The sequence below is a fragment of the Maniola hyperantus genome, chromosome Z, assembly GCF_902806685.2.
Source record: "Maniola hyperantus chromosome Z, iAphHyp1.2, whole genome shotgun sequence".
Lineage (NCBI taxonomy): Eukaryota > Metazoa > Arthropoda > Insecta > Lepidoptera > Nymphalidae > Maniola > Maniola hyperantus.
In genome coordinates, this window is record NC_048564.1 from 6,595,570 (window position 1) to 6,609,491 (window position 13,922).

Here is a 13,922-nt window from a genome sequence, read left to right on the forward strand (position 1 = left end):
CGGCAAATTTCAATTATCTACCTATTACACTTCACGAGATACAGCCCGCTGACAGACAGACAGACAGACGGACGGATGGATGGACGGACAGACAGCGGAGGCTTAGTAATAGGATCCCGTTGGCACAGTTCGAGTATGGAATCCTAAAAACAACAATATAAAATTTATTTTAAAAAACCCGAAATAAAAAATCTAAATAGAATCTACATAAGTTTATTATATTTGCAAAAAATGATTGTAGTATCGAATTTTCTGTCAAAGAACTGATTGTTAACATGGTTGAAAATACTTGATTGAGTAAGTTGTTGTTTTTATTAATTAACGGTTATTTGAATTTAAAATATTTTCTGCTGAATCTCATAACTTTCACAATCGGTTTTTGGAACTCATACTTAGTCATAATGTTTAGAGTCAGCCAGTTTCTTAATCAGTATGAAGATGTATGTAAGTGCGCAAATTATAACGATTACATCTTCATACTGATTAAGAAACCGACCAAACTATCGGCCGATAAAAAGTTTGTGGTCTGCGGGGACTCTTATAGTTTTGTTATTCAAAAATCTAGGTAAGTATAAAATAGTATTCAAATGTAACTTGTCTTTTTCTTAAAAAATATTTTAAGTATAGACACCAATTCTTGAAGACAATAATTTTCGGTAGTAAGTAGGTTCAATATTTATTCAGGTGCAAAGTACTCATAAGATTATTTTATTTAGGTAAAAAGAATAATATAATATATTATTAAATTACAAAAAACAAAAATACCAAACTTATTCTAGAACATAAAAATTACAAGTCGAAAATATCATCTAAACCACCGCAACGAGGCAGGGTGCCCAGAACGCTGGCAGCGTTACCTCGTTGAATGGCCAGACTAATATGCTGACCGAGGTAACTGCCAGCCCTCCGGTCCCCCGTGGATTCCGCGAGACGGGATGAAAGGTCCTTAAAAAAGGATCTAGCATCCTCGCCCCACGAACCCATGGTCTCCACCCCAAAAGGCACAAATATGAAACTATTTTCTATATTCTCATATTTGCGCCTCTTGGCCCTTTCTGCCTTAGTAGCCGCCGCTCTAGGTAAAAATCAACTTGGAGTAGAAGTTTGATTGGAATAATCTTTAACTTTTCGATCAAATTTCGTCATGATATTTAGGTACTGAAGGAAAACATCGTGAGGAAACCAGTATACCTGAGAGTTCTTTATAATGTTCTCAAAGGTGTTTGAAGTCTGCAAATCTGCACTTGGCCAACGTGGTAGACTGAGGCCAAAACACTTCTCATTCTGAGAGGAGAGCCGTGTTCTTTAGTGAGTGATGATGACAATGATTTAGGTACTAGAAATCACAGTGTTCATTTAATATCCATAGCCGATCTGTTACAATTTTGATTTGGATGTTGCGATGCGATTTCCATTAGCATAATATTGTGCATTCTGTTTTTGGGGTCATCAAATCAAATGTCAATTAGTACGGAAATGAGAGATATGGAAGCACACAGTGGGGCTAATTCTGTTGCACACAATTTCTAAACTAAATTGACAAGTCTAAATCTAGTGCTACCTATCCTTTTTAGCAGAGATAATTATAAAAGGCAGAGCAATACAGTTAGACCTGTCATTTTAGTTTAGTTTAGAGATTGTGTGCAACATAGTTAGACATACCTAATATGACGGTTTTATCTAAGTGCACTTAAAGTACATGTCTAAAGTATGATTATTATGGTAGAAAACTTCCGCCGTGGGTTTGATGCTGCGTAGAAACCCCATATCCTCTAATGAATCCCCTAAAAAGAAATTGCCATGTCTTTCCCAGATTAGCTCGCTTTTATCTCAGACAGCACCGTCACCTATTATAAGGTGATATCGTAATCAAAGACTTACTAAAAAAATATACTTAGTAGGTAATATAGTAAACTAGTAGTTGCCAAGTTTCATTATTAAAGAAAATTTGTGCATGTAGGTACCTTCCCATCATAATATATAATAATGTTTTAATTTATGCTCTATAACTATAGGCTTATAAAAATATATTATTAGTATGTAGTGTCTATAATCATGTTCTCCTGACATAATTTCGGAAATATTAGCCAGTCTCAACGAAGACTAGATACATAAGAACTCAGATACACACTCTATTCCCTCACTCTATTTGTTCGACAATCCGACACGACTGGTGAGAAATCAAGCGCAGGACCATTGGCTTTACATAGTCTGCGAGACACAGAGTTTAATGCCATCAACGTCTCAACTCCGTGATGATTCTGATAATGGCTTAACAGAAGTTTAGTTCGTATGTGATACCAGTCTACTGATTCGCTAACTCAGTCTCTAACTCTGAATGATATCCACCATGCTCATTAATTGTCATTTATAATTAATCCATTAAAGGTTGTTTCCACAAAAATATTTTTCATATCACTTAATCAAGCAGCAATGTAGAGCCAACCAATGTCAAATGAGTTCCAGCGGCTATCATTCAGTGTTAGACACTGAGTTAGCGAATCACCCCGCGGAACCATATACGTAACAACGTTTATGTAAACCTGCACTCGAGGATATTCAATTTATTCGTAAACTCATAAAGGGTAATAGATGTTACCATAAACAATTACAGTTGAGTTTAATTCTCATCCTGAAGTCAAACAATGCGGACGGAGACCGTAAACAAAACAATTAGAATCCTAGGGAGGGTAGTTACGGATCCCCTTCAAAACTTTAAACCTTCTGTCTTGAAGTTATGTGTCTTATAATAAATCACTGTGAAGTTGGACGCAGTGCACATCATTGCCGCTGTTGGTTTTGTTTCATGCAAATAGTTGTGTAATAGGTTCAGTAGGTACTAGTACATCCGATCCGAGTCCGTGAAAATACGTTCCTTTTTGTTTTGTTTGGTAGCTTATACATTTTGATGTTACCAGCCTAAAAATTGCACTAGTTTAGTACCTATAGATTTTCGTATTATTATATACTCTGATTCAAATAAAGCATTCTATTGAAATCCCACTATATACTCAGTCACAGCTCATCGAGCATTGGAGGTAATATACGAGCACATATTATAGTGTGGCGCACAAAGGAACATGCGGTATTTGGCGACCATTCCATGACAATTAAACGCTTTCTGTGGACGCTTTATTAGTGTGCTAATGCGCTTTGATGAGCGTTTTGCGTAGAGAATTCACCTAATCTAAAGGCTGAAATAAACACGCCACGGTGATTGGACGCACAGCATTGAATTAAATTGGCTTTACCTTGCACGTCATATTAACTCAAAATTAAACATTCATTCACTATCTATGTTTTCCAGTGAATAATTAATTAGTATTAGCTAATGCCCGCGACTTCTTGCGCGTGGAATAAGGTTTTTTAAAAACCCTGCGGGAACTCTTTGATTTTCCGGCATAAAAAGTAGCCTACGTTACTCTCCAGGTCTTTTTGTATACCCATGCAAAAATCACGTCAATCCCTTGCACTGTTGCGACGTGATTGAAGGACAAACCAACAAACCAACAAATAAATAAACTAACCAACAAACACAATTTTGCATTTATAATAAGGGTACTGATTATCTCCTTACGTGTATTATGTACCCTATTATATTAAGTTGGTTTTTTTATTTGGATATGTTAGAATATAACTTGAAGCTAGCCTAATCTAATTACTATTCGAATCATCCAAAATCATCAAAATGAGGGGCCCTACCGATATCACCTGTTGAGGCAATTAACCGTGGTCTGTATATGTCTCGTAAGAATTTTGAGCACTCATGGATGGCCCCTAGGTGAACGGAACAAAATGCAACTCTCATTTCATTCATTTCTGCTGTGACTCCCTGTCTTCGCGCTGTCACGGGGTCAATGTGTCAACAGAAGTTGCACCCCAATGCCTGTCCCCGTACCTACCCAGGACGTTAGTTAATCTTTAGTCTAAATATATAAAAGGAAAAGGTGACTGACTGACTGACTGATTGACTGATCTATCAACGCACAGCTGAGGGGTTATAAATTTTTGAAGTCCACGCGGACGAAGTCGCGAGCATAAGCTAGTTTAATATAATCTTGTAGGTCCACCGCTCCTGGAATAGAAAAATGAGATGGTTGTTAGAGCCTTCAAAATTTTCTAAGTGTATTTGGGTCTCATTCCTAAAAATAAATCTTTTGATGAACCGTCTAATTGAGCTCTAACAGAAAAACTTGCTATGGTAAAAAAATTGTCAAGAGTAAAAGAAGTTTTTTTAGTTATACTATCTGGATGCTAGAACTATAGTTGGTTTGTATAAAGAGCTCTAATGACAGTGGAGGGGATATTTCCGATCTAACCACTGCCACCTTTTTGCAGCATCAGCCAATGCGTTCCCGAACTTATAACGCTAGTTTCGTACATGGGTAAAGAGTCATAGGTTGGCTTATGAAGAAGCTAACGTTGAAGATCCCAGCATCAAATCTTAGAAAGTTGAAGTTTCACAGTTGATCGAAAAATAGCTCAAACATAGGTAACTTACTGGGTTCCTACCTGGATTGTATTCTAGATGTACCTTATGTACCTCTACATCAGTCTGGCAAGGCTTCGTGCTACATCATTAATTTCTACCTAATGTCTGAAACGAGCAAGTTGACGTAACGAACCACATTTTGTGTTCACAAGCGCGGCTGTAAAGTCCCTGGGTGCATCATTATTTACGTGTACCCTAGATTACATTCGTGATGACTGTTGAAAGTTTGAGCACTGTTTTTACTAATGAATGTTTACAAAATATTTAACTCGAAAATGTAATACATGTTTAAAAGTTTTATTTGAATTTCAGAGGTTAAACAAACCTAGACGTGTGTGGCGATATAAAGTCAGATTGAGATGCGACACTTTTTCGCATCTTACCCTTGGCGGCAAATTTTGCTTCTCTTCGAGCGATCCGTCGAGCTGTGAACAAACCATATCGGAAGTGATACGTCAGTCAAGTGATGGAGTACTTTATATCATACGCTGACGTATCATTCGATGGCAAAGTTCCTTGGTGGTACAACGCAATATTGCCAATGCAGCGGCCCGCAAAAACTTAGCGTTTGTTACGTAGGCAGAAGCCCGCTCCGTAAAAGCTCCGGACATCAACACAAAGAAGAGAACGTTCAAGTTTGCCGTCAACTTTGCCCTCAAAAAGGCTTATTTTAATCGTACTAACCATATTGGAGCCAAATTAGTGGCCTATCTACGTGGTAGTAAAGCTTTTTGGTCTCTCTCAAATCTATTATATCGTCCTTCCCTGCCACCTCTACTGAAACCAGTTGGATCACAGGCCTCTACCGTAACAGATAACTTTGGCAACTCTGTTTGCGGAAAATTCAAGACCAATATTGTAGGAAATGCTCCACCATCTTGTTTACCATCTTGCGGCCATGCCAGAGATATGCGTCCACCAAAATGAGGTATTAAAAGTAATCCGCAACTTGGATGTGAACAAAGCCAGCGGTCCAGACGTTATACCAGCAGTAGTCTTGAAGATCTGTGCTCCTGAGTTTTCTCCTGTCTTAACACGCTTGTATCTCCTCTCTCTAAAATCTGATCAAGTTCCAAAAGCTTGGAAGATTGCCAGCGTACAGCCAGTTCCTAAAAAGGGCAGTCGGTACTGATCCGGCCAACTACAGGCCTATCGCAGTCACCTCAATACTTTGTAAAAGTTTGGAGAGTGTATTGAGTAACGGGCTACAGCTGGTATACCTCGAACAAAATGACCTCCTGTCGGATCAACAGGTACTGGTTTCGATGTAATCGGTCAACAGTGGAGCTGAGATCCTTCAGCTCAGAGAGGTCTTGATAGAACGTGTTAATTTGACCTTGAATGAGATGGCTGATTGAAGTGACGCCAATCTAGTCAATTTTAACGTCGGCAAACTGCAAGCCTGTTTACTTACTGGGAAACGCAGTTAATTTCCACTCCCCCCGACTTTCCGAAACATACCCGTTCCGATAACTCGACAGGGTCGAGCTTCTAGGAGTCAACATATCGTCCAATCTCAACTTTGGACAGTGCATCGAGTCCAAAGCAAAAACTGCTGGCAAGAAACTTGGCATCCTCAACAAAGTCAAACGATACTTCACGCCGGAACAGCTTGTTACTCTATATCAAGCACAAGTTCGGACGTGCATGGAGTATTGCAGCCATTAATGGGATGGCTCTGCCAAGTATCCGCTTCATGCATTGGATTTGGAGGACGGTCGCGGTAGAAGACTCATTGGTAACGAAGCGCTGGTCGAATCTAAACTATAAAGTTTGGAACATCAACGCAAAGTTGCCTATCTATCGGTATTCTACAGGATATATTTCGGAGAGTGTGCCCAAGAACTTTTTGACCTGGTTCCTCCTTTCTACTATCAAGTGCGCTCCATCTTAGGCCGAATCATCACTTGCTACCAGGTCTGATTGCAGCCAAGCGCTAGTCTATGAATTAAAAAAAATTGTCTTTGTCTATGTTTCTGATCATCATCATCAACCGATAGACGTCCAGTGCTGGACATAGGTCTCTTGTAGGGACTTCCACACGCCACGGTCTTGCGCGGCCTGAATCCAGCGACTCACTGCGACTCGTCTGATATTCCTACTTAAAAATTGAAGTCTGAATTTCTTATTGAAATTAAAATAGCGACGTTTCAACACAAAACCACGAGAAAGTTCCCTAGTTTACTACACTCTGTTAATAATCCAAATCCGTAACTCTTGTTTGGAGCCGGAGAGTAAGTAATACACTGTATGTTTCCGTCTCAGATCGCTTATTCCTTTTGTTGCGCTGTTTAATTGCAAACACAAGCTTATTATCTGCTGGAGTTAGGTAGTTTTAGCTGAGTTCATTCCAGAGTGCGCATTTTACGTTACTTTACGAAAGACTAGATGAATCGCCCAAGCCTGCATGGGTGGGATAACTAGTAAAGCTGTATTTTTAGAAGGCGTACGCATGTATCTTGTCCGATTGCATGGATATTTGAACATGACGTGTTTTCCCATCTCAAACTATTGAACCAAGTGTTTATTTACATTTGCCGGCTTTGGAAAAGAAGTTGCATGGGAACCATAAATGTCAGCAACACTGACTAAATTACTAGTTATTTTTAGCTTATTTTAAAGAATTGGTTTTAATTCAAAGTAATGATCAAGATTATAAATTTATTTATTGAAGTTAGTTTAATGAATTGGACATTATTTGACTCATCCGATGTCACGCGATTTGTGGCGGGGCAGGCATTTTGAATCGATTTGTTTAAATGCGGGTGTTTGACCGTTTTGAAGGCAGTCTCGCTATGACTCGAGACTCGACGACTATTAAATAATTTATTTTATTTTATTTTATTTTATTTTATTTTATTTTATTTTATTTTATTAGATATGCCAACGATAAATTGTAACAACATTCACAAATATTAAAAACATGTCACAAACAATTCCAGTCCTACTACAATCATCAATTATAGGCATATACAGCATTACGTAAGTCTCCGATTGTGTTTTTATGTGTTTAGGTCGCTATTTCAATCAAGTGGTTGCAATAAGCATTTGTTCCCCAATCAAGTTAATATTTCAGTTAGGTTAGTTTAAATACTAAAACTCTCGATAAACCTCTACGCCTTGCGATCCATATCCGCGCGCAAGTTTAATATGAGAGGACATTTTAACTAAACTCATCTATAAATACCTAATAATTCGCCTGCTTTTCTGACTGACTCTTTTATAAATAAATAAAATATGTCATAAAAATTTTGTCTCTTTTTTTTACATTACGCATTACAGCCATATTTTTTTTAATATTTCAAAAAATAAAATAACAGAAACGTTAAGTTGCTAGTGCTCGGGCTTCCAGAGTGAGGAACTTCCTCACGATCTCCGTCACGAGTAACCTTCTGTATCATGCCCTTGATCAAACAGCTAAGCGATAGCTTCTTTATATCTTGGTTGAAATTTTTCGCAATGAGACCGTAGACTAATACAACTATCAACTACTGACACCAAATTCATTTTGTTTTTTGAAGAAGTCTGGTTTTATTACCTTACACTTCTCTAAGTAAAAAGGAAACAAAGCTTTATAATCTTAGTTAACAAACTGCCCCGGATTAATCTGCAATGCAAAACAAGTTTAGCTTGAAAATAAACTCATTATACTTTACTTTATTATGGCTGCAATATGCGCAGAGTTTATATTTTATAAAGTTTCCTGTATTAAAATATCGTAATAGATGTCCAAAATACTTCTGGCAAATCGTTTTTGGGTAGATTTCTGATGCAACTAGAGATAAAAAATAATAGTCTTTTATTATCAAATAAATGTCGAATGAATGGTCAGCTGAATTGAACCAAATGTTCGGAATTCTCTTCCTACCGTGAAGAACCAACAATAAACTCAGCAGTTGCTCTTTTCAAAAATTCATTGCTGGAGTGAGTTCACACTCTCAATGATCTTGAATCTTATTTGCTTTTTATTTATTTTTAATTGATTTATTGAACTTGTATTTAAATGTGGAATTTTAAATGAAATTCTACTCTTCTACTTCTCTAGGTTTTCGGAAGCTTGTTGGAGGCACGAAAAAGATTGGTCGGTCAAAATGTGCCAATGTTCTAAAGGTTACACTCATTCCCACAAATGACTTTCGGATTTTCTTGGGGCGTGGATTAGAAGTCAATTTCTTCTCGATTTCTTCTCGGTTCCATTTCGATTTCTAGTGTAGGTACCTGTCGTGCTATTTTTTGCAACCAAGAATGTTTTTAACAAAAAAATATGTTGCTGTAAATACATGTTATAATTAGAGGCTAATGTAAGAATTTCTATTTCTTTATTTATTCTAAACTAGCTGCCCTGGCGAACTTCGTTCCGCCTAACAGTCGATTCAATTTTTTTAAATTTTTCTCTCCGTAAGAACCATCCTCATACTTCAAGGAATATTATAAAAAAAGAATTAGCGAAATCGGTTCAACTGTTTTCAAGATTTGCGATAAGCAACACATTTAGTGATTCATTTTTTTATTATAGAAGATTATGGATGAACCACTACCTATACTCTATCCAGGAAGAGAAGTTAGTATAAGACAAATGATCAAGCCAAAAAATTCTGTGGGTGTTAACTATTTTGAGTGGTCAACCAATCGCAAACGAACCTGTTTTCCGTACTACTCTATTAGAAAACCTTCCAAAAAACATTCGAAATTCAACTTGAAAACATAGGTTCATTTGTGATTGGTTGGTGACGAACGCCTAATGAGTTTTTTACTTTTGTCATTTGTATTGGACTACGTAACAAAGAAAGAAAGCCCTATATTATATAGCCCTTCTTTTCGTGGAAAGAGTATAACAACATTACGAGACAAACTTAAAAACATCTTTATTTGAAAAAAAATATTTACCCACCGGTTCTTTAAACATTTTATTTGGCATCGTAGCACGTACGAGACGCGGCGATCGTTGTAGCTACTGCGGTTTCGATGCGGTACCAACGGAAAATTTATGTACCGCTGGGCGTGCAAGGCTAGCCTCTACTCCGAGCCTTAAAATAAATTCATACTACACTGCTTATTCCTGTTGCTCGCGCTCCAATGCCGACAGATTTTCATAGCTCCCGAACACACGCCTCAGCGGTGCACCTTTCTAAAGCAAATAACTGCGCATATTCGTTTTATGAGGTATTGTTAGTACGCATCAGATCCTTAGGGAGCGAGCCCCTCTTAAATAATAAGTTTCCTAAGAATTTTAAATTAGAGTATTAGGCACGGCCGTCTCAGCTGAATTAAAAATTAATAATCCTATCCAAGCGAACTCGGTAGAGGCTAAAAACAATGAATTTTTAATAGTTATTCTCTTTGCGACGAGCAATTAATGTAATGAGGTAGCAAGTTTTAGCTTGCCTGGAGCGCAGCAGGGCTTAATTCTTCTTTAGATTTTCTCGCGATTATTTTATTTGGGGCACAATCATATCGATAAATACCAGCCAGATAATTTTGTTTTAAACTTACTTTACCCTCTACTTATTTTACTAAATTACTAGATGCATGTTAATTAATTGTGATATGAATTGGGTAACTTCCATAGGCCACACCCTACTTTTACTTAGGCAATAAGTGTTCATCCTTACATTTAAATTCCAATTAAGTTATAAAAAAATATGTCATTCTTTCTTATTGTGTGAAAATATAATATTTAATATCATAAGAATACGAGGAATCAATCAATTCACGTTGGCAACAGGGGGGAGATACTTCGCAATTTTATGAGCATAATAATTATTATAATCCTCCATTTTCGACATTGTTAAAAGTTATAGCCGATTTTGAATGTTATGTTTACTTTAAATTAAGACATGCTCAAGACTCTTTAATGATGCTTGTGTTGAATGAGGAATAATTTTCCCGCAGTTATTGAATTTCAATAATTACTAGTTATATATATATTTATACTAGCTAATGCCCGCGACTTCGTACGCGTGGATTTAGGCTACACGTACGAACTACACGTACAAGGCTTGCAAATACGAAAATTACACCAACGTCATCAGCTGCAGCCCTACTAAAAAATACATGAAAATAATTTCGAAATATTAACGCAGCTAAATTACAATGTAACAATTAAAATCACCTTGACAGCGGTCTTGCGGCTCATTTGTCACCGTAACAAATTGTTTTTCTCCGGTTTCACCCATTGCGCGTAATTTGTTCATGTGATATATCACTTGTCGCGATGTGGATTAGACAAGCATCGCTCCTGATGTGTGTATGTATGATTAAGACAGGCCTTATGCTGCGACACGGGTAAGCCTGCTGTAACAAAAACAGTAAGTAGGTAAGTACCTACCTACATTTTGTATCAGCTATGTAGAAAACATGTATTTAGAAGCTGTGGTAGCCTAGTGGTTAGGACGTCCGCCTTCCAATCGGAGGTCGGGGGTACGATCCCGGGCACACACCTCAAACTTTTCGGAGTTATGTGCATTATTAATTAATTAAAATATCACTTGCTTTAATGGTGAAGGAAAACATCGTGAGGAAACCTGCATGCCTGAGAGTTCTCCATAATGTTCTCAAAGGTGTGTGATGTCTGCCAATCTTCTCACTCTGAGAGGAAGACCCGTGCTCTGTAGTGAGCCGGCGATGGGTTGATCATGATGATGATGTAGAAAACAAGATCCTTATCATCGTCAGTATAATATGTAACAGCTGGTTCAGTTGTTTGTTTTGAATGCTAACTTCTTTTCAAATGAGCAAAAACTTCATGGTTGCGTCAGCGACATGCTAATGTTAACTGTGCTTGGAGTGCCCCGTTGCAACGTGATTGAAGAACAAACCAACAAATCAATAAACCAACAAACAAACACACTTTCTTATTTATCATATGGAAAGTGATTGGTAGTGAATAATTATTATTTAATACAGTGTCTATTATCTAGAAATCACAGAAAGAAATCAGAAATATGCATTTCTTTTTTTTCTCATTTTTAAAGAATCGAATCCGTGGTTTTTAAATATATTGTAAAACCGGTCAAGTGCATATCAAATTCGTGCATCGAGGGTTTTGTACTTGGGTGTTTTTTTTCGACATTTTGCACGATATAAATCAAAAACTATTATGCATAAAAATAAATAAATCTGTTTTAGAATGTACAGATTGTAAATAGTAATCTTACTTTGAAAATTGAAAATACTAATTAGTACTTGTTAATGAACACATTTTAATTTTGTTTGTGATGTAACCACAAATTCAGGACTTTCGGAGTTTTTCCTTTACTGCTGTTATAAGATCGACCTACCTGCCTAATTTCATGATTCTAGGTCAACGAGAAGTACCTTTAAGGTTTTCTTGACAGACACGATAGACGGACAGACAGACAGACAGCAGACAGACAACACAGTAAGGGTTCCTTTTTCCTCTTGAGGTACGGAACCCTAGTAACGATCATTTACCTACTCAAAAATGGTATATTTTCGTCTGGGGTTATAAGGGGATAAATATAATTGGATAGCATTTAACCCCTAAACCCCTATTAAGGTATTGTAACGTTTTACCAATCACACAGTATTAAAATAGCATGTTTGCATTGCAGTCCAATATAGATACTCGTAGAATTAAATCGATAAACCCACCATCAATATAGTGAAAGTATTCTATTACTACAGGAAAAGTAGGGAGGCAAAATATATACATTAATAAAACTTTGTTTATAACTTTATCTTGGCACTAAAAAAAAATGAGAATCTGCCAAGCCCTACCGTAAAGTACAAGTATAAATATTCATATGCTCCCCGCATTTTATAGAAATGATTTTATTATAATATCATGTTATTATAGGGCTCCACCCTCAGGTAAACAGACCCTAAATACACGGAATATCTTAAAAATCTCGACTGAAAATCGGAATACGTTACATTACGTTACATTTTAAGAGAAAATAGCAATGTTATTGCAGGATTTTTTCCTTTGAAGATGTCAACTATTTATTTTGTTACGAAGAAATGTACAAAAATTCGTGGGTGCGTTTGTGAAATAAAAAGACTTTACTAGAGAAAATCGGCCAAGTGCGAGTCAGACTCGCGCACTGAGGGTTCCGTACTACAATCGTATTTAATCGACATATTGCACGACATATCAAATACTTTTATGTCTAAAAATAAATAAAAATCTATTTTAGAATGTACAAGTAAATCCCTTTCATATGGTACCCCACTTGATATAGTAATCTTACTTACATTTTAATTTTTTCTTGTGATGTAACCACAAATTCACGGTTTTTAGATTTCCCCCTCAAGTCTGCTAAAACCTACTTTTTTGCCAAATTTCATGATTCTAGGTCAACGGGAAGTACCCTCTAGGTTTCTTGACAGGCAGACAGACACAAAGTGATCCTATAAGGGTTCCGTTTTTCCTTTTGAGGTACGGAACCCTAAAAAGAAATTGTGTTAAGCCTTCGGTACATTGAGGATCTTTACAGTTTTCATAACCTGCCATTAACAACAGAGAACCAAGCCGTATACTCATCAGTCAAAGAAAACGAAATTACGGAGAGCAGCGGTGCAGAATTACCACCCTAATTGTAATTAACTAATAAGATAAATTAGCAAGTACCTACGCAGTAAGAATAAAATATAAACATTAATTATATTACGAAATTAAAATATGTACGTAGGAATTCGTATGAACAAATTAGGCTATATTTATAACAAATTAGGCTTAACCATAATAATATATTTATATCATACTAGATGATGCCCGTGACTTCTTTCGCGTAGATTTAGGTTTTTGAAAATCCCGTGGGAACTCTTTGATTTTCGGGGATAAAATGTCCTTTCCCGGGATGCAAGCTATCTTTGTACCAAATTTCATCAAAATCGGTTGAACGGTTGGGCCATGAAAGGCTAGCAGACAGACACACTTTCGCATTTACAATATTAGTATGGAAGTATGGACTAGCTCGCGAATTCGTCTGCGTGGACCACATTAATTTCGAATCCATATTTCACCCCCTTGGGGGTTAAATTTTCAAAAAACCTTTCTTAGCGGATGCCTACATCATAATAGCTATCTGCATGCCAAATTTCAGCCCGATCCGTAAAACAGTTTAAGCTGTGTGTTGATAGATCAGTCAGACAGTCAGTCACCTTTTCCTTTTAGATAGTATTCCGTAATCACACAAACTCAGTTCAGCGTCATTAATATTGATACTAATAGGTAACTACTATGATAATTTGTTAACCAATATGCACACATCTACTTTAGAGATACTGTAGTATGTGATTTGCTCACCATACTGGGCTGCAAGCTTCATTTATCATAGCAAATAGTCAGATCATTAACACCTAAAGCCCGTAATAGACTATTGTAAACTGGTTTATTGTTAGTAGTTCTGCTTAAACGATTCAATAATGTCCTAGACTGGTAACTAATATAATAATTGGCTTTTAG

The 13,922-nt window shown here is 36.8% G+C and overlaps 2 protein-coding genes across 3 annotated transcripts in view; one reads left to right on the top strand and one right to left on the bottom strand.

Moving 5' to 3' along the window:
• LOC117995703 (discoidin domain-containing receptor 2-like) overlaps positions 1-13,922 on the top strand; it is a 214,913-nt gene that overhangs the window by 109,238 nt on the left and 91,753 nt on the right. The gene's annotated exons all lie outside the window — the stretch shown is intronic.
• Positions 1-13,922, bottom strand: part of LOC117995251 (succinate dehydrogenase [ubiquinone] iron-sulfur subunit-like) — a 58,055-nt gene that overhangs the window by 17,476 nt on the left and 26,657 nt on the right. The window lies entirely within an intron of this gene.